Source organism: Chiroxiphia lanceolata, chromosome 16, assembly GCF_009829145.1.
Source record: "Chiroxiphia lanceolata isolate bChiLan1 chromosome 16, bChiLan1.pri, whole genome shotgun sequence".
NCBI classification, from domain to species: domain Eukaryota; kingdom Metazoa; phylum Chordata; class Aves; order Passeriformes; family Pipridae; genus Chiroxiphia; species Chiroxiphia lanceolata.
Window position 1 is genome coordinate 10,242,571 of NC_045652.1, and position 22,429 is coordinate 10,264,999.

Sequence of the window (22,429 nt, forward strand, 5' to 3'; positions counted from 1 at the left end):
TAGGTGAAATGTTGCTAATGATGTGCTTTGTCAGGTCGTTAGGTAGCTTTCAGGCTTCACTGGAGGTAGCAGGAGTTTGTTCCCAGCATGGGCACCAAAGAAGCAATGCCTTAATTTCTGATCATATCACACTTGCTTTTTATAGCATCAATTTATGATCATAATCTCATCTCTTTGTGGGGGACAGTGATGGCGGAGAAGGGGCTGGATTGCTGGAATTGGAGCCAGGTACCAGATATGTCACTGCAAGTGCAGTGCAAGTGCCCCTGGAGCAGGTGCTCACAGCCTGGAGCTGCTCAGGCTTTTTCCTTGTTGCATTAATGGGTTGGCTTCATAGGCCAGAAATCTTTTCTTTTTTTTTTGGCCTGCTTCTTTTTCAGTGTTTTTTTTTTTTGTTTGAGCTGTTGTAACTGGGCAGGCTCTGGCTGTGTGTGTGCCAGGGGGGTGTTTATACCAGAGCTGCTTCCCACAGGGTGTAATCCTGTGTCAGACTGACATTCCCAGCGAGCACCGCTGAGGCCTCTGACAGACAACTGATTGCAAGGAACACACTCTAGTATAGGAATCTCAGATTTGGAACATCTGCAAAGCACGAGGATCTCTGTGCCTTTGTGAAAGAGTCAGTTGCAAGGAGAAAGAATCTGGGAATTTGGGAGGGACACTTAACCTGCTGCTGTTTACACCTCTGCAGTTCCGCACACAGATCAAACCCATTGCAGGCAGGAGCAGAGGGCAGAGCAATAAGTCTCATCTGGACCCACTGGCAATGTAAGAAATCTTCATGCTTTCATTTTTTTTTTTTTTAACATGTTTTTCTAAAGCACAGTGAAATCAAGCTTCCAAAGTTCCCAGACACAGCTTAAAATATAATAATCATTTGTTACTCAGCACCAGCCACAGCTTTGGCCAGGCTCCTGGTGAGGCATCTGTGAGAGGATGCTCAGTGTCACCTGGATATTTGTCTTGCACAAGCAGAAATTAAAAATACTTCATTAACACTGAACCATTTTGGTATAAAAGTGCTTTTTACCCATGGGAACCTGAAAGATCTCTCAAATTTCTTTCCTGGGAGGGGGAGGAAAATCTTTTTTCCCCTCCACCCCACTTAATCTTTCACACTGCCCCCCCCCCCCCCCATCTTTTATTTGTTATTCAGGTATTTCAGTCTGTCTAGGACAAGGGACTAAAGAAATAATAGAAGTGGAAAATATTACAGGTAACTTATAATATTAATGTAGATACAGTATGACACTAATATTTTACAATTATTTTCTATAGAAACTTCCATCAGACTGTTCTGAAACTACTGCCTTTGGGTGTTTCAGACACTGAGTACGAAACTGTTCTTAGAAATATCGGGAAATTTCACTTTATCTTATTTAATCTAGTTAGACATCTTTTCCTATCATCATTATAGTGTGTTTATTTGTGGTTGGATCAGGTTTCACTGTGAAGAAATGAGTGTGCTTTTATCAGGGAAAATTCACACAAAAAGGAGCATTTGGGGCAATGTAAGGAAACATCAGATTTCTTGGCCTGTTTTCTTTTGCTTCCTCCTGTTTCCAAATGAACTCGCAGATCAGGGTGACTATAATGTAATTCAACTCCTAAACTCACTTATTTAATCTCTTGTCAAAGTTGTACGTTAATGTCTATCCCCAACCTTGGTAGAATTAAAAATAAAGAGTGTTGTCAGGCCCGGAAATGTAGTTATTTCACTTGTCATTTCTTGTTAGTCCTTTCTTTCACCCACGATCACTGAGTGGATTAAATATTTAAAAGAATGTGCTGTATTCTATCAAAAGCATTTGAGATGAGCAACAGGGGCTGTCAGCAGAAGAGGTCATCAGGCAATTCTACTCTCTGCTTTCTGTTGGGGCCTTTGTAAGCCAAGTTAGTTATGAAAATAGGCCAGTTCACACAGAAGGATCTGTGGTTTAATACATAGTATGTGTTTTCAATAAGAAAATTTGGCTTGAATCCCGGGGACTATAATGACTTATTTCTGACGTGTAGTGCTTCAAGTCTCTGGGAAATTGGTAGAGCGTAAAAGATCATTTGTGGGACCCAGAGTAAGTGGTAATTTAAAAATGGATTCAGATCTTTTGTGATGCAGGTCTATAGTGCACCAGCACTAACTGGGGGATCTGTATCTACAAACTGGTGACAGTGGGAGACAATGGTCTGGCAGGCTCTAGCTGGATACAGCCTGTTTAGGATGGCTGAGGTCTGATTCACAGGGATCTTGAGGACTTGTGATTTCGGTGTTCAGTCGAAGATGTTCAAAGCTGAATGCCTCAAGATGAAGAGTCATCAATAACCAGGTTCCCAGAGGTAACATTAGATTCTTTACCAATTGCTGTACATCAGTGGAGCTTTGCTGTGCCAAGCCCTACACCTCATGTGTCTCTTCTTGACCTTTCTTCGAGCAAAATTGTGGCTCTTCTTAGTGAACTGCAAGGTTTTTGCATATTTGACTGAACCTGTACATCTCATCTGTGTAAAGAATTCACATATGCCATAGGGTCTGCTACTCATCACAGGCACAGAAAGGTGAAGTAAGCCTGGTGTTATCTGTTCTGCATGGAAAATAGGTGTGGATGAACTTTTTTAAATTAAGGACCATTGAGTGTAATCCCACTGAGGTCAAGTCCAATGATCTTGACTTGTGTCAGAATTGACACAAATCCACACTGCTAATAACAGGTCAGGATGCTGAGTTGTACTTTAGCTCAACCTGTCTCCCACAGCCCGAAAAATAAATGCTTTCATGGGTATCATCATTATTTTAATACTGTGTTGAAACGTGAATGTTTTTGGTTTTTGAATAGAGCTCTGAGAGCTCCCAGCAGTACTGAGTTGTTGATAGCATCATTTCCATTCACTCATTTCTAAAGCCTTGGGATTCTTTTCTTTTTCTTTTTCTTTTTTTCTTTTTTTTCTTTTTTTTTTTTAATCAACAGGAAACTCATCCCAGCTGAATCCTGTCATTTTTGAAAGACAAATGTAAATCCCTTTTCCCTCTCTTCTCTTCCCTCCCACATTGCCTCTCCTGAAGGTCATGTCTGCTTTTATCAGACAAATCCCTACTTCTGTTTTTTAATGCTGTGAGAATGAAACTCATGACAGCACTGGGACTCCCAAGTGACTACAACATCCCAGTCTATTGGCTGATGTTCAAATGCACGATGACAGATGTCAATCTAAGTGCAGAGGGAGTAAAAGAAATAAAGGACACAAAGTAATTAATCCAATATCACACATCAATTCACTGGCAGAAATTAAATTTGCACCTTTTCTTAGGTTTGTTTGGCCATTTCTTTCTTCAAAAAAATAAAGCAGCGTAATGTAGAGAATTTTGTGTCTCTCTCAGTACTCGAGTACAATCTTCATTTCATTTTTCCTAATAGCTCTTCCCCACAAAGTAAGGAAATTACTGATGATATTTTGCATTTCCAAGCAGTCTTCTGCAGATTTGAAAAGTTTAGTAAGTAGATCCAGTTTAAGCTTTCAGTTGCCCTGCTTCTGGCATCCAGATGATACCACTAGACAAAGCAATTCTGCAGCTATTCAGGTGCTTTATTAACTTCCTTTCTTATTGGCAGCAGGGCTCACTGTCCAGCTTTTGAATGGAAGGGTCACCTGGGTGGTAGATAAATTATATTCTGGTTTATCTCTAAATATTAATAATGGCAATGAGAAGAGTGCTTCTAGTTCTGTTATACCTCTCACTGTGTGTCCTGCCTGCCCTAAGAACATTCTCTGTTTGTCAGGATTTATTTGAATGTTGCAATTATACAATTAGCATATTTACCCTATGCACATAATTATACATAGTTACTGTAATCATGATAGGGAAAGAAAGACCCTGTGTTTAATAAGTCCCAGTGAAATTCAGATGAGAAACTCAGCATTAAAAAAACATTAAGTACTTGATACAACACCAAAATGATTCATATTCAAATGTCATAGAAGAATATTGGATTGCCAGAGAGCTGCTGGTTTTAAGCATTCAGATATTCATCTTCCAGTGTGAATTTCCTTGGCTGAGTACATTTCATGGTAAGCTTTTTTTGGAAAATAAAACCAAGTGCAGTGACTAAAAAATGTGTATACAAATTATACAAACACATACAAAAGAGGGAGTACTTCAGGTGTTCTGAAAGTGATTCTGCTTTGACAAAGCCATAGCATGGCTGGATGAAACAGTGCTATAACTCAGACCTGTTACTTTAGTATTGAGTGAAAGGAGTAAAGTTCCTCAGTTAAAACTCTAACCTTGAAATGGTGTAAATAAGTAGCTTAAGATGCCATTTAATAGCATAGTTATTTTTCCTAAGCTAGTAGCTGGCATTGACATCAGACTGTTCTTCCAATTTTCTGATAGTAGCAATTGTTCTTCCAAACTTCTGCATATTAGGAAAAGCACTGTCGTAGCAAAGGTCACTTATAATTACTCCAGGGTACAGCAGAGAGAGAGTCATTTAACTGGAAAAGTTGTGTGAGCCTCTGGGGACTTCATGGGAATGGATACCAGGAAGGAAGTTCTTGCCAACATTCACCTTTCCTTTTTTTTGTTCAAAGATCAGCTGGTATCATTTTGAGTCTTTCCATTGCTTGAGGAGCCCTCGGTTGTCCTGGGAAGACAGCAGATACAACATTGTTGTTCTTGAGAGAATAACTCCACAAAAGAGTTCATGTTAAAGTTGTGGTTTGCAGCTGTATTTGGAGATTATACTTAAGTTTCTTCTTCAGTGGATAATAAAGCAGGAGGGACCATTGAGAGGTCACACAGCTCCTGTCTGTGCCCCAGGGCAGACTCAACTACAGCTCAGTGGTGCACGACAGGGAGTTTCCAGCCTGTTCTTAAAAACCTTCAGGGACATAGAGCCCCCAGCTTCTGTAAGTAACCTATTTCCAGACTTCATTAGTCTTAGTATTAGAAAGATATTCTTACTATCCAAACTTAAATCTATTGTTGCTATTTAAACTTGGTATTTCTTGTCTGTTCCTTTTCATAACTACCTTGAAGACCTTTGTCACATCCCCCCTGAGGCTACAAGATAGAAAGTCAGCAGCAGCTTGGAGGGAGCTTGGAATCACTGCCTGCTCCTCTCTGTTCCTCCCCCCACCCTCTTTCAGTTGCCTTTTTCAGTTGTCTCAAGTGCCTGCTGCCACAGCATGCTGTGGGTCAACAGGATTTATGGAGAGGGTAAAAGGCCCTGTTTTGGGCACTCAAGCCACTTCCTACAACTCTGAATGGGTAGAAATATAAATGGAAGTTCAAAATACTGGTTCTTCAATATTTCGTTTTGGAGATGGGCAAGACAAGCTCCTCTATCGCTGAGGAAATGCAGTGAGAAGAGGAAAGGGTTCCATGAGTCCCTCCTGGCAGAGGGACTGAATCTCAGTGGTGTAGTCAGATTAGTGTCACTCAGATTTATGGGAGTATATCTAAAGTGAAGATGGATATCAGAATTTCCTTTAGAAATATCTCCCAGAGGTGACTTGCATCAACATGCATACACCAAGTGGAAGATGACTGCACCCTCCTAAAAACTTTAATCTCCTAAAATTCACATATGTCTACAGGTTTAAGATTCCCCTCAAATGTAGGGCATAGCTGTAACTAACTTCTACAAGATTTACATGATTTACATTGGATTCTGCATGGCAGATACCTGACATAAGCCGTTGACAGATCTCCTGGGTGCTGAAAGCAGCGTATGGGATGCTCTAGGCAGATCACAGAAGTTTCATGGTGACTGCTTTTGTCGATGCACTGAAGAGGAGAAAGCAGTCAGCTCTTTCAAAATCTTCCTTTAGGGATTTGTATTCTTACTGTAGAAATGTTAAACTGAATTCCACGTTGTGTGTCCCAAGCAAGCTGGCTCATGTGTAAATACGTACTGTGCCAGCTCTTTTTTGTTTTTTCACCACAGACCAGTCTCCCATTGGGAGAGACTATTCCAAAGTAATGTAGAACCCTGACTCTGACTTTTTAATAGTTTATGACTTGTCTCCAAAGCATAGTAGTATCTAGAGAAAGCATAGTAGTATCTAGAGAAAGCATAGTAGTATCTAGAGGCTATTCCCAAGCAAGATGCTACAACCTGGTAGCAGCCGCTGGTTCAGAATACAGAAATTCAGTTGTTAAATGAGAAACAGTAGCTTTGTAACTTTAATTGCTAATTAAAAGTATACTTCCTGTTCTGTGATCTTCAGGCCAGGCATTCAAGTCTTAAAATGTGACTTCTGTTGACAAATACTATTCTGATGCCACCCATGTTTCACAGATATAATTTTAACTGGTTGCTAGCACTTGCAGCAGTATAAAATAAATTTTTCCTGATTCTCATTCATTGACTAATGTTTGTTGCATTATTAATTTGTGTGTAACTGCGTTGTCTTGTTTTGTTGGAGACATTTAGACTCCCAGAATTGCAGCTTGCTTATTATCTAGCTGCACAGCACTTTTTTCAACTATGTCCTTGTCCCAGTGTTTCATTGCTGTGAAAAATGCTTAGTCTGTTTTAAGTGATATAGGATGGACTTTATGTTTTCAGAGAGAAACCCAGTACTTTAGAGAAGAGGATGTCTTATGATATTACAGATTGTAGCTTCCCTTGATGATCAGCTCTAATTTGGACTGGAGTTTAAAACAATAAGAGGTGGTATCCCGGAATCTCATTGAAAGTACGAAAAAACAGGAGCAAGATCTTCAGCTTTTATAAATTTGTACAACTCTGTAGTTGTTTTCAGTGTCAGCTGAAGATCTAAATATTGGCTTTTAAAGAGGAAGAGAAGAAGTTCTCAAGGAATTGCTGAGGAGCAGGTGGATATTTTTCACCAGGCTGCCCAGTGCTCTGAGCGTGAATAGCAGCCGCTTGGGGAAGAGCTCTAAAAATGTACTCCTGCAAGTCTCCAGGAAGACTTTAAGCAGAGAAAGAGTGCATGTGGTTCAGCAGCCAAGCAGAAAAATATATTTAAAAATCACTATTCTGATTACCTTTGGGAAGCCAGGAGAAGGGACTCTTTTACAGAGTAATCAGCAAAAAAGTTCTGTGGTCTCTTGCAGTTTTGCTGAGTTGATACAATCCTAGATGAGGTGTTTTTCAGTGCAGGTTTCTTAGATTCCCTGTAGGAAGAGAAGGAAAAAAGTCTGAAATCCCTCCTGAACTGAATTTCTGATTTTTAATATTTACTCATCATCCCTAGATTTGGGACCTGACGAGTCAGCTTGTATATGCATCAGCACTCCTGTCAGGAGTGAAGCTGAACTTGGAGCACGGTGTAACTGTGTATTTCTGTGCAAGCCTTAAAAATAAATAAAAAATGGCTTAGACGTAATTTTTGCTTTGCTTGAATTTTGAAGGAGCAAAGCTCACAACAGAGTTGAATGGAGAGCACTTTCTTCCAGATCCAGGTAACTTCAGGTCCTGAGAGATCGTTTCTGTGGTTGTGAGATGAAAGGTTAAAATGAGGGGAAAAAACCCCAATTTGTTAAGAAGTGGCTTCTTTAAAAGATAAGGTTTTCTTCCTCCCTGTACGCTTATCATGTAGTTAAGTGTCTACATGAAGTATCCTTAAAATATTCCCTTTCAATTCTCTGTTTCTAGGGAATGTTATAGCCCAGGATTTGAGATTCCTCAGTAAAAGGAGGTGAATCATTCTCCTCTCTGCAGCTCACTTTTCCCATATGTAAAGGCAGGTTAAAAATGTTTATTTTACAAACAGCCTTAGGCTCATATTATTATCTCAGATGCTTTGTAACTGGAAACACCTTACCTGGTTATATTTTTACTTTTACTGCTAGAAATGCTAAAAAAGAAAGGGAGCAGCAATAAGGCAGCCCACATTCACCTTCAGCAGTGCTTCATGCCCGACTCTTTGAGCCTTCTCATTTACAAGCATGAGAAATGAGGGATCCTGTGTGCAGTTTTTCTGCCAAGGATCCTCATCTTAGTGGTTTTGGACTCCAGCTGACAACATGGCTCAATGGCTCTGCAACACAGGCATCAAGAGATGAGAAATGACCTGTAGACTTTAAAAAAGGAAAAAAAGGAAATGAAAAGTTTTCTAGAAAGGGAGAAAACTCTTTTCTTTCCTCATGACTCTGGGTGACAGTGATTTGTGGGGAGGCAGGAACTGGGGTTCCAGCCTGAGAGAAAGCAAAGGCTTTCATGTTCTGGCCAAATTAAACTTGAATTTGAAGAGCTGTTAAAAATATGTCTATTCTAGGAGCACATTTTGGGTGCTTTATTTAAAAATTATTTGGAAATATTGTAAGAGACTCTCACATGCATGAGGAAAACTCTTCTGATTAACATCGATATGTTGCTTATCCGTTTCCTCCGAAAGTTGAATTCACTGGGCAGAAAAGTCTCTTTAGTCAGTTTTTCTACTGGCCTGAGGTGTATTCTCAGCTGGGAAAGGCCATGGTTTCATATGTATTAAAAGTCCATCAGGAGAGCAGGTGATGTACTTTCAAAAAGTGTCCTTGTCAAAGAGCTGGTCCTCTGAATATTTGCTTATGTTTTGTTGTAGATGACACACTTTTCTATTCCATGAAATAAGGAGCACCTGAAAACAAATGGAAGTTTTGGAACTGCTCAGAGTATTTTTGACAAAAAGACTTTTTCAATCGCAAAACCATTTTCCCCAATATTTGGAAAATCAATTTTGATTACATTTCTTTTTATTAAAAAATCCCAAGGAATGAAGTGCTTTGATTGTGTCAAAAGCCGATTTAAATTGCTGTGTCAGGAGCACTTTTAAAAACCCCAAATGAACATTTTAGCAATGAAGTACAAACATGAGTATGCTCTTATGAGCTTAAAAAGCTGAAAACCACCCCTCGAGATACTGACAGATCTCAAGCCAAAGTTAAAAAAAAAAAAAAAAAAAACCAGAAAATGAATTACTAACATCATCATCACCACTTGTAAATATATGGTGCTGGTTTTCAAGGACTAAAAGTCTTTTGTTTTGAACTTGCTGTCATTGACTGATCCAGCATAAATCCTGAGCCTACAGAACGGCTGCTGCTGTCAGACAGAGCCTTAGGCTGCTGCGTGGCTTATGAGCATGAGGGATATATCAGACACACTCTTTTGGAACGTGTCTCCTTCCCTGTTTCTTTTCACCAAATGCATTTTAGATGCACACCAAGAACAAATTCAGTAATTCACTGTGCTAAATTCTGGAGTCAGGGATTCCTCTGTGACATCCGTTGCATTAAGGTTACCAGGAGGAGAATTGAATCTCTGTGACCTGTGGCATGAAAAAAGGAGAGTGTGTTTCGTTTCTGCTTGTCTCTCGTGCTTTCTTGCTGCCTGCCTGCCCAATTCCCTGCAGCCCTGGGCTGGGCTGTTGGGCCCCATAGCTACAAGTCTTTGCCACAGCTTTAAGCTCCCACTGTGTCCAGCAATCATTTTTTTCCTGCGATGCCATATTCTGCATACTGAGATTTTTCCTTCCAGTGCTGCACACCTGCTGATTGTTGCAAATTGCTTATTTTTAATACAGGCTGTGCCTCACTCCTTATCCTTCCCCTCCCCATGACACTTTTACCTGGGGAAGAAGTCCCAGCTGGGTCCACACTCTGGTTTTGTCCATTCCTCCATGTGCTGGGACGTTTCACCTGAAACAGTGTGAAGCTCTTTTTGCGTCTGTCGGAAGCTCTGATAATTTCTCTTTGCGGTTTGGTTTCTGGATAGAGCCTTTCTGCTGTGCCTTCATTCGAGAAAGAGAACCTGCAACTTTCACATGATAGAAGTCTTGTTGCTGCAAAATCTTTCCAAAGGCATCAGTAGAGAGTGGCTGTGTAGCAGTTGCATCTGGAGGCAGAGAAGATGAAGCTTGTCCATGCGATGTACCAACAACTCTGTCCCCAGCTGTGTCCTTTCCTTCCATAAATGAGGTTTGATGTCATGCAGTAACTTATGGCTGAGCATTTCAGTAATGAGTGATCTGGTCTGCAATGGACTGTTTAAGAAGTTAGGGCTCTGATAATTATCTCAAAGTCCTGAGGATGGTTCTCGGGACATTTGTAAGAAACAGTCAGAAGTGCCCTGGGAATTTAAGCCTCACTGATATGACCTGCATCAGGAAACAAACCATTTCCATGTTACCCCAGTGTTGTGGCCATGCTGTTTCAGAGCCCATCACCTTTACTCTTCCAATGTCTCCATGAGCAAAGATATCTACCCAAAAATAAAAGAAATTTCATTTCTCCGTGGATTTATTCTGGAATAATCATGTCAGTTAATTGTCCCAAATGAGAGACAGCCTGATTTTTACAAAAAGTCAAAATATTTCTGAATGCTAATATTTGTAAATGCTTTAGAAAAATCTCAAAATCTCACCCTTTATTTTCTGGATCATACTGACTTGGCTGGAAACCTGTGTCTCAATAAACAGCTGAGGACAGAGTTAGGAAGTAGCCTGAGTTTGTACTTTTCTGCCCTTCAGAGTTTGTACTTAAAAGGTAGAAAACCAGACCCACTTCTTGGTCTAACCTGACGTGTACTAAATCATTAACCACATTAGTCTCATCCCCTCAGTTTAAATGTGAGTGGATGCTTATTCATTTCTTAATATAGTTTTGCTCTTAAATGATTCATATTCTGTTTTATCATTTTCATTGCACTTTATAGAGACTTGGCAGAGGCCTGGGGGACCTTTACTCTCTCCAGCTTGTCACTCCAGATGGCTTTGCATTTCCAGAGCAGATGAGATGCTCTGGTCATGGCAGTGCAGTCGAATGCATTTACTAATCCTCTTTGCCAACCTCACGGACCCTTGTAGGATGCTTCTGTGCACCACATTTGAAGAGTTTGCATTTAAATTGGCTTATGAAATTCATGTTTCATTTTCTTATTTTAATTACTGTCCCTGCTGCTCTCAGAGTTAGTTACTACACTCTGGTGGAATACTTAGGGACTATTCAGGTTTCTTGTGATTCTGGTAATAAATTTAGATCTGATATTACTGCTGTTATGCCAGAATCTAAATACCTAATTAGTAGATCGACATTTATTTGAGTAACACAAAACATCTATAGTAAAAATAGGCAAAAGAATAGCATCTTTACTGATGGTGAACTGAATCTCTGAAAGATTAACTGATTTTCTTCAATATGCTCCAGAGACTGTGGCAGAATCTGGGACCTCTGATCTTTGTGGCTCATATGACTCCTGCCTCAGAAATTCCTTGTGGGAGCAGACCCACAGCAGCAGCTTGGAGAACTGATCTTGTGTCTTAGAGTCAGTAAAATGAGATTCCTCACAAGTGCAGTTTCACTCACACTGTGGGAAAATGTTTCTGACTATTAATTTACATTTTGCCTCCATGAATATATTTGAGTCAAAAGTGGTATGAAATATTGTGCCATTTGCAACTGAATCCAAGTTTGGAGTGTCCAGGTCAGCCAGGAAAGTTGTACTCAGCACATTGAGCCAGTGTGTTTCAGAAACTCCTCTCAAGGCTGGGTGGCAAACATGATTCATATTCATAAAGTGTTATTTTTCTGAAAAACACACCTATTGTGTTGTTCTGAAATACACTTGCTTAAAGCTGTGGTCCTACTGTGCTTCTCTGAGTCTGTCTCTGGGTAATCCTCCAGCTTTTTCCTTGTTTTGTATGACAAGTAAACCATGCTGTGTCACTGATGACTTCAATTTAGTACCCCTGTTTTGTAGTACTCAGATAACAAATTGATTCATGCTCTACTTAGTGGTTTTACTACTTTTGAGGTGCTCTTGTACCTCAGCAGATTGCATCTCATTCCGCTTTCAGGACCAGATGCTTTTTCCCATTTACCTGGTCCCTAAAAAGAGTTTAACACCAAATGCAGGAATGTATATGTTGAAGATGCTCTACTTTGGCCTCAATACATTTCTCAAGCCCATGAAAAGGAAGGAAAGCACTCCTGAATTTGTACTTTTGCAGGAAGAGTCTTGCACGGTCGGTGTCAGCAGTCTGTGAAAGAACAGAGACCTGGTGTGTGGTGTAAGCAGATCTAGTTGGCTCTGTCTGTCTGTCTGTCTGTCTGTCTGTCTGTCTGTCTGAGGGCCATGGCTCCTGGCAGTGGCACTGGAAGCATAACTGAGTAAGTGGACATTGCTGGGAACTAATAAGGAGGAGACTTTAGTGGTTGAAGTTTTCAGTTATACTGAAGGCTAATTTCAGGCTGTTGTGGTGTTTGGAGGGGGAAATGTGGGGTGCTGTATTTTTATTCTGCTTGTGCAAAGCTGTGTGGGACCAGCTGGGAGCAGCTGTTGTGCTTTGCAGTGATTCACACTGTAAAAGATGAATGTTTAGAAATCAGATGTGAGTAAGAAGACTCTCAGTCTTTAGCAGAGCTGAGCAACTGCTTGGCCACTTGGCTCTGTGTTTTTGTAGGTCCTTACTGATGCACTCTAAATTTTAATTGAGTGCTAGAATGAATTATTCACTACTGAAGTCAAAAGAAGAATTTTCAGCTCAAATTTTCAGGTTGTTTTCTCTAGCCCTGATAGTTCGAGGAAGCACTAGTTAGATAGTTAGAGGTGCTCGAAGAGTTTTTGGGTGAATTAAATTATAATTAACCCAGGACCAAAAAAAAAAAGGAAGTCTGACTATTTGTAAGGAAGGATAAACTTGGTGGAGATCTCTGACTACTTTTTCAATCCCGTGATTTTGTAGTATGGAACTTCTAAGAGGATTTCAATTTTTTTTTGTGTATCAGATGATTCCAAGCAGAGATTATTTATTGGTGCATCTGCAATTTTTTAAGCATATTCCCTTGACAACAGACCTATTCGAGTTGGTAAGCTCCAAAATCCTCATTCTGCATCCCTCTCCTCCTGTGACACATGAACCTGCCAGGAGATGAAAGGTGTATTAGGTTAAGTGCCTATGGAAAGGAGAAGAGTTTTAGCCATCTAGTTCCAAATCTCTCTCGTTGTGCTCTCTAGCAATGCCATTACTGTCGGATCTCCCATCGTGGCTTAGCCTAACCCTGCAGTTATGCACTTAGAAAGTCACAGCCTGTCAGAATAGCATTAGTGTCAATCCCAGCACCTCGCCTACCCACTGCCACCTCAGATCATGCCTGAAATATTAACTCATGTGCTCCCTTGTACTGATGAAGGGAGGATGATCAGCTACTTGTCAATCAGCCTTTCAATCCGAGTTTCTTGCTTGCTTATAAATGATACTGCCATTAGCTAAAACAAAGTGGGTGGTTTTTCTCATGTTTCACATCTATTTTCCCATCAGAGAGAAATCCAGGATGACATACCCGTGCTCTGAGCTCAGAGATGCTGCAGAGAGGATTGCAGGAGACCTTCAGGTTTGGGCGGGTGGCTGCTCGCTGGCTCTGCTGTGGCTCTCAACCTTTACTTGGGCACGTTTGCACAAGTTGCCACTCCTAGAAAAGGATGTAACTAAGCTCTTGTTAGTTCTTAGCATTCCTCCTAATTGCTAATGATGGAGACTTTGGAAGTCTTTGGAAGATCATAGTGTTTTAATCTGCTTTTTTCTCACAGGAGGAAAGTTGACAGCGAGCGAGCAGCCTGCTCTTTCCAGACACCCACTGTCAGGAACAGCAAGTTCTCATGACTCCACTAAAACATACAAAGCCCTCCAATTTCAGGCAAAATATTGTTTGTTGTATACTTTATGGATGAGATAAAAGAAAACAAACTAATTTTAAAATTATATCCCTGGGGGAAGATAAGGATACCAGACTTACTGGTAGCAAGGAAATCCCTCAGCTACTGAGGCAGTTAAAGGAGCCTGAGAGAAACTGTAAAACCAAACCTCTGTCAGGTGCCTGTGTGTAACTTTTTAGCTAAAAAAAGATGTGTTGAGGAAATCTTTTAAGCAGCACAGACAATAACACACCATTAAAGCCTGGAAAAGTGAGGAAATATGCAGCTTTGTCAGGGCTTGTGCTTTTGTAGGTATTATCTGAATTAAACCACATCCCACTCCACTGGCAGCCAGGATGTCAGAGCATCGTACTGCTGTCTTCTGCCAGCAGGTAGCTCAGAGCTGGAGCACCTCTAAAATGTGCTGCTAATGCACTGGGATTCTGAGGAGGGGTAATAGTTGTTCATAAACTGGTTTTAATATTCTTGATTAGTTTGGTATCAATTACCTACTGATTCTTTTTCATACAAATCTAGGATTTTGCACATTTGGAGAAAGTTTATACAGCTGTGCTGTAATTTGCATGATCTGTTAGCAAAACACTAAACAAAATTCTTTTGGTCGAGTTTTAGTCAGATTAATTAGAGTTTCTGTTTAGTCTGAGACCGCAGTGGTGGTTGGTACCATCTCAGAGTGTGGCCTACTTAGAAATAAAAAGAGGGGAAAAAAAGGTAAGAATCATGAATTGTGAATCCCTAGTCCCAACATGCTTTTGTGTGAAAGAAAGAAAATAGTTTACTCTGACACAGCCAGTCAAGAGATTTCTAATAAAACTGGAGCTGTTTCACCCTCATCACTTCTGTCTTCATGATACTAAACCTTTTGAAATTGATTGTAGATTTTATTTTGACTTAACTTCCTTTGCTTTAGAAATTTCCACGTAAGTGAAAATGGTAGCACTCCTGATTGTTCTAGGCTAATCTGCAGGGTTATTATAGAATCAATTAAGAGGTATTAATGAGAGATATCTCCTGTACTATCTCCTTCATTTTATGGTTATTTGGAAGCAACTTATGGAACAGTTACCATAGTCACAACCTAAAAAGACAGGAGCAGCCTCAAAGCTTGTGAGCTAAAATCCAGTATTGCTGCATGCATGAAATCATAGATAAGTGTGACAGGAGTTGACATCTAAGATACAGTTTGACTTACCAATGAGGGACAAAGCTACGATAAGACATACTGCCTCTGGAGGGGAAAAAGGGATTCACTGTAGGAATCATTTTGATTTTTGAAAGGAATCACAACGCTTCAAAATGATTGTGCTATAATGCTTGTAACATCAAAAGCAAGGATAAACTCCTGGAAAAATATATTTGCAGTATTTCCATTTAACCATTTAATAGACTTATGGAATGAGCGAGTGGATAAAATAGAGGAACTGCCCACAGCAGTGACGACTCTTTCCACACACACAGTTTACTCATGTTCTCCAGGTGGTTTATAGGGCTGGGTGGATTCATCTCCAGCTTTTCCCCCTGTAAGACCTGCTGTCTTCCAGTAACGCCAACTGTTATAACTGAGGCCACTGTTGGTATTGTTTTCTCTTCCTCTCAACTCCATGGCAGTAAATGCCATGTAAAAAACCTACTGCACAGAGCAGGCAGAGAAATATGTGCCTAAGTGTGAAGCTGTTGGGCTTTTTGTGCACTGTCACTTGTGTTCTTGTCCCCTCTGCACAGTCTCAATGACCACTGACAGCAGGGTGCCTGTGATCTGGCCCCTTTGCCTTTCTGATTTGGCACATCAAGTATTTGTTCATTAGAAAAGTGCTAAAGGTTGTAATACCACATTCATGTGTATAGGCTTACGGAGCAAACAAAAATCCGAAGAAAAGGCAGCTTAGAAGATGATTGAAGGATGTTAAAACTGATGGGTGACTGATATACACAGAAATAATTTGACTTTGCTGCAACCCAGCCAAAGGCCCTGGTGACCTTGCTGCAGCCTCTGGAGCAGGGTTGGTCTGATACCTGGGAATACTGCTCAGAAAGCCAAATTAGCAAAATGATCTGTCTTTTGCTGCCTGGGCAGTTTCCCACAGTGCTTGGAGCTCCAACTAAGGCAGTCAACCATAAATCACTAAAGGCACATGTCAATGAAGCCCTTACGATGCCACTGGGGATAGAGGAATCATATCCTCTCATTGCTTTAATCGTGAGGCTGGAGTCCATTAAAAATCCATTTAAATCTATGAACTGGTGCTAGTTTTAAACTGGTAATTTATGTCCAGTGGATATTAGCAGCATTTTTTTGCCCTGTATCTGAACTGTTGCCAACAGCTGCTCTAACTAACCAATGCTATTCATGTTCAGGCTTATACAACATAATCTCCTTCACTTTCTGGGTCTATATCAGCAAGCAGCAGTAATGGGTATTGTCTGAATCAAAGCCTCTTATAGAAATGTTGCAAGCCAAAAGGAAAAGACTGGGATAGCACACCATCAGTGTATGGAAAGTATTTCGAGCTGGGAATTGATCAGTGGATTTTCTGCCATCATCTTTCAAACCACATTTTGGAAGGACTTAGAACAAGCTCAGTAGAATGTACCTGATACTCAACATCCACCTATCAGGATAAGCTGTACAATAATAATTAAACAGATGCTTTTAGCAAACAAGGGCAAATTCAGTCTAGTTAATTACTTTGTTGGCTTTGGACTTTGAGTATTTCAGAGGCACTCTGTCCTTGTACTCATCTGATTTGCACAACAAGGTGTTCTGCAGAGGAAGAACTGACACACACAGTATGAACTCTTCCCCTCCATGCCAGTGCTGTTGCCTGGTGGCTTTCAAAGGTAGGCCAGCCCTACACTTTTAACTGACCAAAATCAGATTCTACAAAGGAGTCCAGCTGAAACAGTGCAGAATTGGTGTGTATTGTACTGTTAATAAAATGAGAAACAGTACCGATGCAAAGCAGCTGCAATGGTATGGCTGGCACCTATATTACTGTGTGCAACCAAACAATATAGAAGCAAAGACAACTTGGGCAGATGTATTCTGAGGTTGGGATGGTTCTGGCAGCATTTGGACAGGGTCATGACCCGTCTAAAGTAATCTGACTTCTCTCCTGTGTGCTGTTAAAAACCACTAACTGCTCTATGGCAGTTTCCCTTTCAGTTTTCTTGCAGAAATGGGCTTTGGATCCTAGAGGTCAATGTCTTCTCATTTACTCATGGTATTAAAAAATTCTGAAATTAAAACACAGGGGTGCAAAATCTTTTGTTCCCATTGCCTATTTTCCCCTCTTTAATGATATTCCAAAGTCCTAAGGGGTAGTTCAGCTATCACATCCATCTGTCTGTGCAGGGCCTTTTCAACCCCCCATCTCGAGTCATTGCACTTCCTTTGCCTTCTCCCCCTCTGGTCTGAGGTCTGCTGCCCACCTCCCCACGGTGCAATCCTCTGAGCTGCCCGGAAAACACAGGTGTCCCCCAGCCAGAGCACAGGGACACGGAGAGGGGGGCAGAGAGGATGGTTACATATGCACAGTGTGTCCGTCTCCAGCTATTCTGTCCATCTGTTACAGCCCTCACTAGTAACAGGTGAGCACCTCCTCCTCCAGGAGGGCTGCAAGGGCAGGAAGGAAACTGGCACCTGAAGAGGGCTGAGATAAGTATTATGTTGGATATAAATGTGTGGATCACAGTTGGAGATCCATAAAGGGATGAGGGAGCAAATGTTGAAAGTTGCGGCAAGGGATTTTTGCTCTGTGTGTAGAAATGATCATCAGAGCGCATTGAGGCTGGCCTGATCAGCCAAAGGCAGGTAAAAAGGAACCAACAGAAAACAGGCAAAGGCTTAAACATTTCTAAGCCAAAGCACTGGTCTTTATTTTTTAAAGTGAAACTAATTAATTCCTGCTGGAAAGCTACCAAACTATTTATTCTTACTTCTGGTAGCAGCATCCACAGAGGTAACCAGAAATCTCTAGGTAGTGCAGGTGTTTGCTAGCAAGAGCAGCTGTTACTATTAGAAAAAACTTAAAAGGTTCCTTTCAGTTTCAGCTTCGTAACCCAGATGACAAGTTCTGAAATGAATTTTTAAAAAAAGTCTCCAACAGACGCTTCATCAAAACCTGGCTCATTGCTTGGCTTTCCTTGCAGCTGTTCTGCTCTTTCTGGGGCTTGGCACGGGATAGCTGTTGTGGGAGCTGTGTTCCCCTTCTGCATGGCCTTTCTCTGACTCACCTTCCAGTCAGAAGCCAGTTTCTTTTTTCCTTAATTTTTCACTCATTAGTGCAAAAGAAGCAACTGTGCTGCTGCCTCAGCTGCTCCTCAGCTGGACAAAGAACAACTTCCTTAGGCAGGTAGAAGGTGTTTGTTTTGTACTAGGAGCTCACTTGGGACAAAGAGTAAACAACAAAAGTAACTTGTTCCACCACTCAACATATTTGTTAATTTTCTCATGTGGAGGTTGTCCTTTGAAGTGGAAAGGCTCATTGACTGGGCTTGGAGGCATCCAGATAATGCCCCAAAAGACAAAGTTATGTCAGCAGTGTTAGGGAAAGTTAAACTTGTGGATTTAAGCCAGGAAGCTTCTGTTTGATTCAGACAGCTTATAGCTTGCTATCACTGAAGTTTGCATTTGACAGCTGCAGAACTATGTCCTTTTGATTTCTCATGTACAAAGTCCCGCAGCAGTTCAGAAGAGACAAGCAGGGTTTCATGCACACGATTGAGTGGAGAGAGCCAGAAGCATTTGGAGATTATTCAGTGCAAGTTGTGTTTTGTTCTCAGTGCTTTCCTTTTTAGCACCAGAAATCAATGTGATGTCATTCTCTTGTTAGTTGCTTAGTTTAGTGAGAATAAAGAACAGCTAAATTGGGACCCTGCAAAATGCAACACCCAGATGGCGGAAAAGATAAGTGAACAAGGTGCTGAAATGAGAGGCTTTTGTCTTGGATTTGAAAAAGAAATTAAAAAAAAATCAAGCAGCATACAAGTAATACACATGACCATAAATGGAAGTGAGGTTCATTTGGAGCCTAAATTTTGCATTCCCTCACATCAAATCAGGCAGCCAGTACGGCTGTACTTCTACTGGGTTAAAAACTGAAGCAAAAGCAGCAGTAAAGCAAGGCAAAGAGAATCAGACCTCAAACAAGTCTCTTTGGCAGTATTTCTGTGCTTAGGGCTGGTGAAGTTCATTTCTCAGCTCTTGTGCAGCCAGGTGCTGTAAGGGACACCTGCCCTTACGGTGATCCTGTGCAGTGACCTTCCAGCCAAATGCTCAAGGAGCATCCTGAGTTTTGTTTCTATCTCAGATCCTGGATATTTCAATAAATACATTTCAACCCCTTGTCATCCCAATGCTTCTACTACTGCAGAATGACAGCAGGCTAAGCCAGTGAATTAACTGAGATCTTGCTGTAGGAGATGCTACAACAGAGGCCAGAGGAGCACCTACAGATTGGAGGACCATTAATCTAATAATTATCAGGCAATTATGCAGCCCCCAGGTATGGCTGCTTTAGAAATGCCTCAGGAGGGAATGAAGTGGAGAGGGAATTATTCTAACATATGGCAATTTATCAGTTGCTAACACCAGCAAGACTTTGTTAAAAGATTCCCTCAGGGTTCCCTATGACAATGTCATGGATTTATGGCTGGTGATGAACATCTCCCTGAGTAGTTCAAAATGAAGTAAAAGATTACAGGCTTCTGGATATTCTGTGATCTGGGATACAGGTGAAACAATTTCCACCATAGTGAATATCTTGTGACAGAAGGCAAAATGATTGGTAGTAGTCTGTGTGATTGGTAAAGTACAGTATTATTTCTTTAAGTTGTTTCACACAGGAGCTAGAGACTTGGTAGGCAAAGAACCCAGAAGAAACTTGCTTAGTTAATCTTAGAAAATGCTTTTTAATCTGATTTTCCCTATTTTTCCAGCACCACTGCTTATATCAGACATAGCAGCATAACACATAAGTGCTAAAATTAACAATGCTGTGTTGTAAAATCCTCTTTTAAAAAACGGTGACTGGTGGGAACTGCTCACGAATAAAACTGTAAAGGAAGAAGGAGCAAAGCATCGTGGAAATACTGACAGAACTGCGCTTTCAAAATTTAAAATGTGAAAATTCGTTGACAAGCAGAATAGATTGCTTTAGGTAGGGCAGGGATCATGTACAGATTATGTGGCTCTTTTCTTGTGGAAAGAATAAGACACGAGGTATCACGAGTGCTTTCAACCTGGCGGTTTACACGGAGGGATGGGTTCTTCTTGGTTTTGGTCAGGGGTTACACTGCAGGACAGGGAAGGAGGAGGTCACAGCTCCTTGTCTTTTCTTCAAAAGAAGCATGACAATGTGGCCAAGGAAGGGGTCTGTGATGCTCTCTGATGCACCCCTGTCCTGGGAGAGCAAGATTGGTGCTCTCTCTGTATCTGAAGTGATTTTCCTTGCCAGCTGCACAGATACCCCCATTTCTCTTTTTCTCACCACTTGAGAGAACAGTTTCTTTGTTGGGTTTCTCTTTGCATGTGCTGGAGTTGGTGAACTGATTTGATATGACAGTATAGCTACAATTGCAGAAAAAACAGAAAGAATGGCACTTTTTTTTTCAGGATACTCCATCCTGTTCTATGATTTATTTGGCATGTTGAAGTATTAATGCTTCATGTGCAGCAGTAACTGACTTTTTGATATAGAAGTTTTGCTAGAGAAAGCATTATAGAGTATACAGTGCCAGCAGGATTTTGGAAAAGAAGTGGAGAAACTGTCTTTTTAAGAAAAAGCAGTAAATTCTATCCTGGGAACTTATACACCAACTGGGTCATCACAGTGAAGGTAAGAATTAGTTTCCAGATACCATCTGATGGTGATGAAAACATTGAGACTGTGACATTCATTTATATCCTGAACAATCACCCTGTAGAAGACAGCACAAGCTCATCCAACCCAGGATTGGTGCATCAGCTTCCAGCAGGTTTCTTAGTACCAGGTACAAGATATTTCACATACCTTTTGTAAGGGTGGATTTTTCCAGCTTTTTGGAGTGTATTACCATTAGTGGCTCAAAGGACTTTGATCTCTGGTTGCCCACGTGCAAACAAGCACAGGAAGAAGGGTAGAGGAAATTAATACAGGCCAGTGTTTCTAAGCCTTTGTTTGTGCTCTTGGTTCTTGATCAGACTTTTCTTGTATTTATATTTAGACTTCACAATGAATGAAACTAATTAGGCTTGGTTAAGCTGATGACACCACTGCAAGAACCCAAAGCTGAGCCCTCCTTTTCTTTGTCAAAGAAAATCAATATTTTCATTCTTCCATAACCTCATTGCTCTGTTTAGCAAAACCAAGCCTGCATTTTGCTGAAATTTATGCACATAATTAGAGCTTTGGGAATTTGGAGGTATTTTATCTGTAATTAAAATGAAAGTGTTCAAGATTAGGGATTTACTTTCTATGGTTTTCTGCATTCTTAATAAAAAAGAACAAACCCAAAAATATAAGTGAAAAGAATTGACTCCAGATCTAGAAAGACTTCCCTGGAAGCTGCCCCTGTCAGTCAGGCTCTTGTAGTGGCATTTCTGACCTTTCTTTACATGGAAGGCCACACAAGTGCTTCAGTTTCACTGACTAAAAGGAGGCATCAAAAGGGAAATATTCGAGATGAAACCAGGATAATGCATCCAGTAAATGTCTCACTCCACAAATACTTGTAGTGGGATCAGGGCCACATCTTCTGGAGAAGAGTAATCTTGAAAGGGAATCACAAGCTGCACTTATGCACATTTAGCTGTGTTTAATTGCTGGCACACTTGAGTAAACTGCTTTTGGGGGTAATAGTTACATGATGTTCTCTGATGTGCAATAGATTTAGGGAAATATTGGGAAAGGTTTGGTTCTCGTACAGTGCAGCATCTCCCACTGTCTTTTGGGACGTTAACTGGCTGCAGTTTTTTAGGGCTTTGGCAGCAATAGAAATCCTGCCCTGGCTTTGTGTAATTGCCATTGAACGTGCCAAAACACGTCCCTCCCTGGACACACAGCCCTCAACTATCCCCTGCCTTTCCTTGCAGCAGTGGGGATGAGAGTGCTCAGAGCAGCACAGAAGCATCCCTGTAGCTGAGTTTTCAGTAGAAATACTGGTAAGAGCTACAGCTAAGCAATTTGACTTGGCCAAATAAAATATTTCTAATGCTAGTCAGAATTGTGCACAATCTCCAGTAATATTTGTGTTGTGAACCCAAACCTCTTGATGTTTAGTAAAAGCAGTGTTGTCTGAATGGTGCTAGAATATTGACAGTGAAAAAATTGTTTGAAAAACAGTAAGAAGACCTGGTGTAACTTAGTAGCTTTTATTACAGGCAATGCATAGTGCAGACAATGTAATAATGAACATACTCCCTGGTTTAAGAAGCAGCATTTTGTGCTGCAACTGTGAGCAAATATATTATAAACAGCTTCAGGGAGAATTGAAGGGAACTGCATCCTTGGAAAGAAAGTACCAAAGACAAAACTCTCATCAACAGCAGTAGTAGGTAAAAGTATTCCTAAGTGCTCAGGATTGGAGGAGGTTTTAGGGAAAACGTCAAGAAAAGAGTGTGCATCTTATCTATATTCATCCTTGGTTCCGTTCGCTTGCAGTGTTCTCTGCCTTACAAAGGAGATCAGCTTTTGTGGGGACAGCTGGGACTGGGATGGCTTATTGTCAAGTCTCAAATGTCAATGACTAATGCTGATTTACATGCAGATTGCCTCTCAGCTTTATTTTATTTG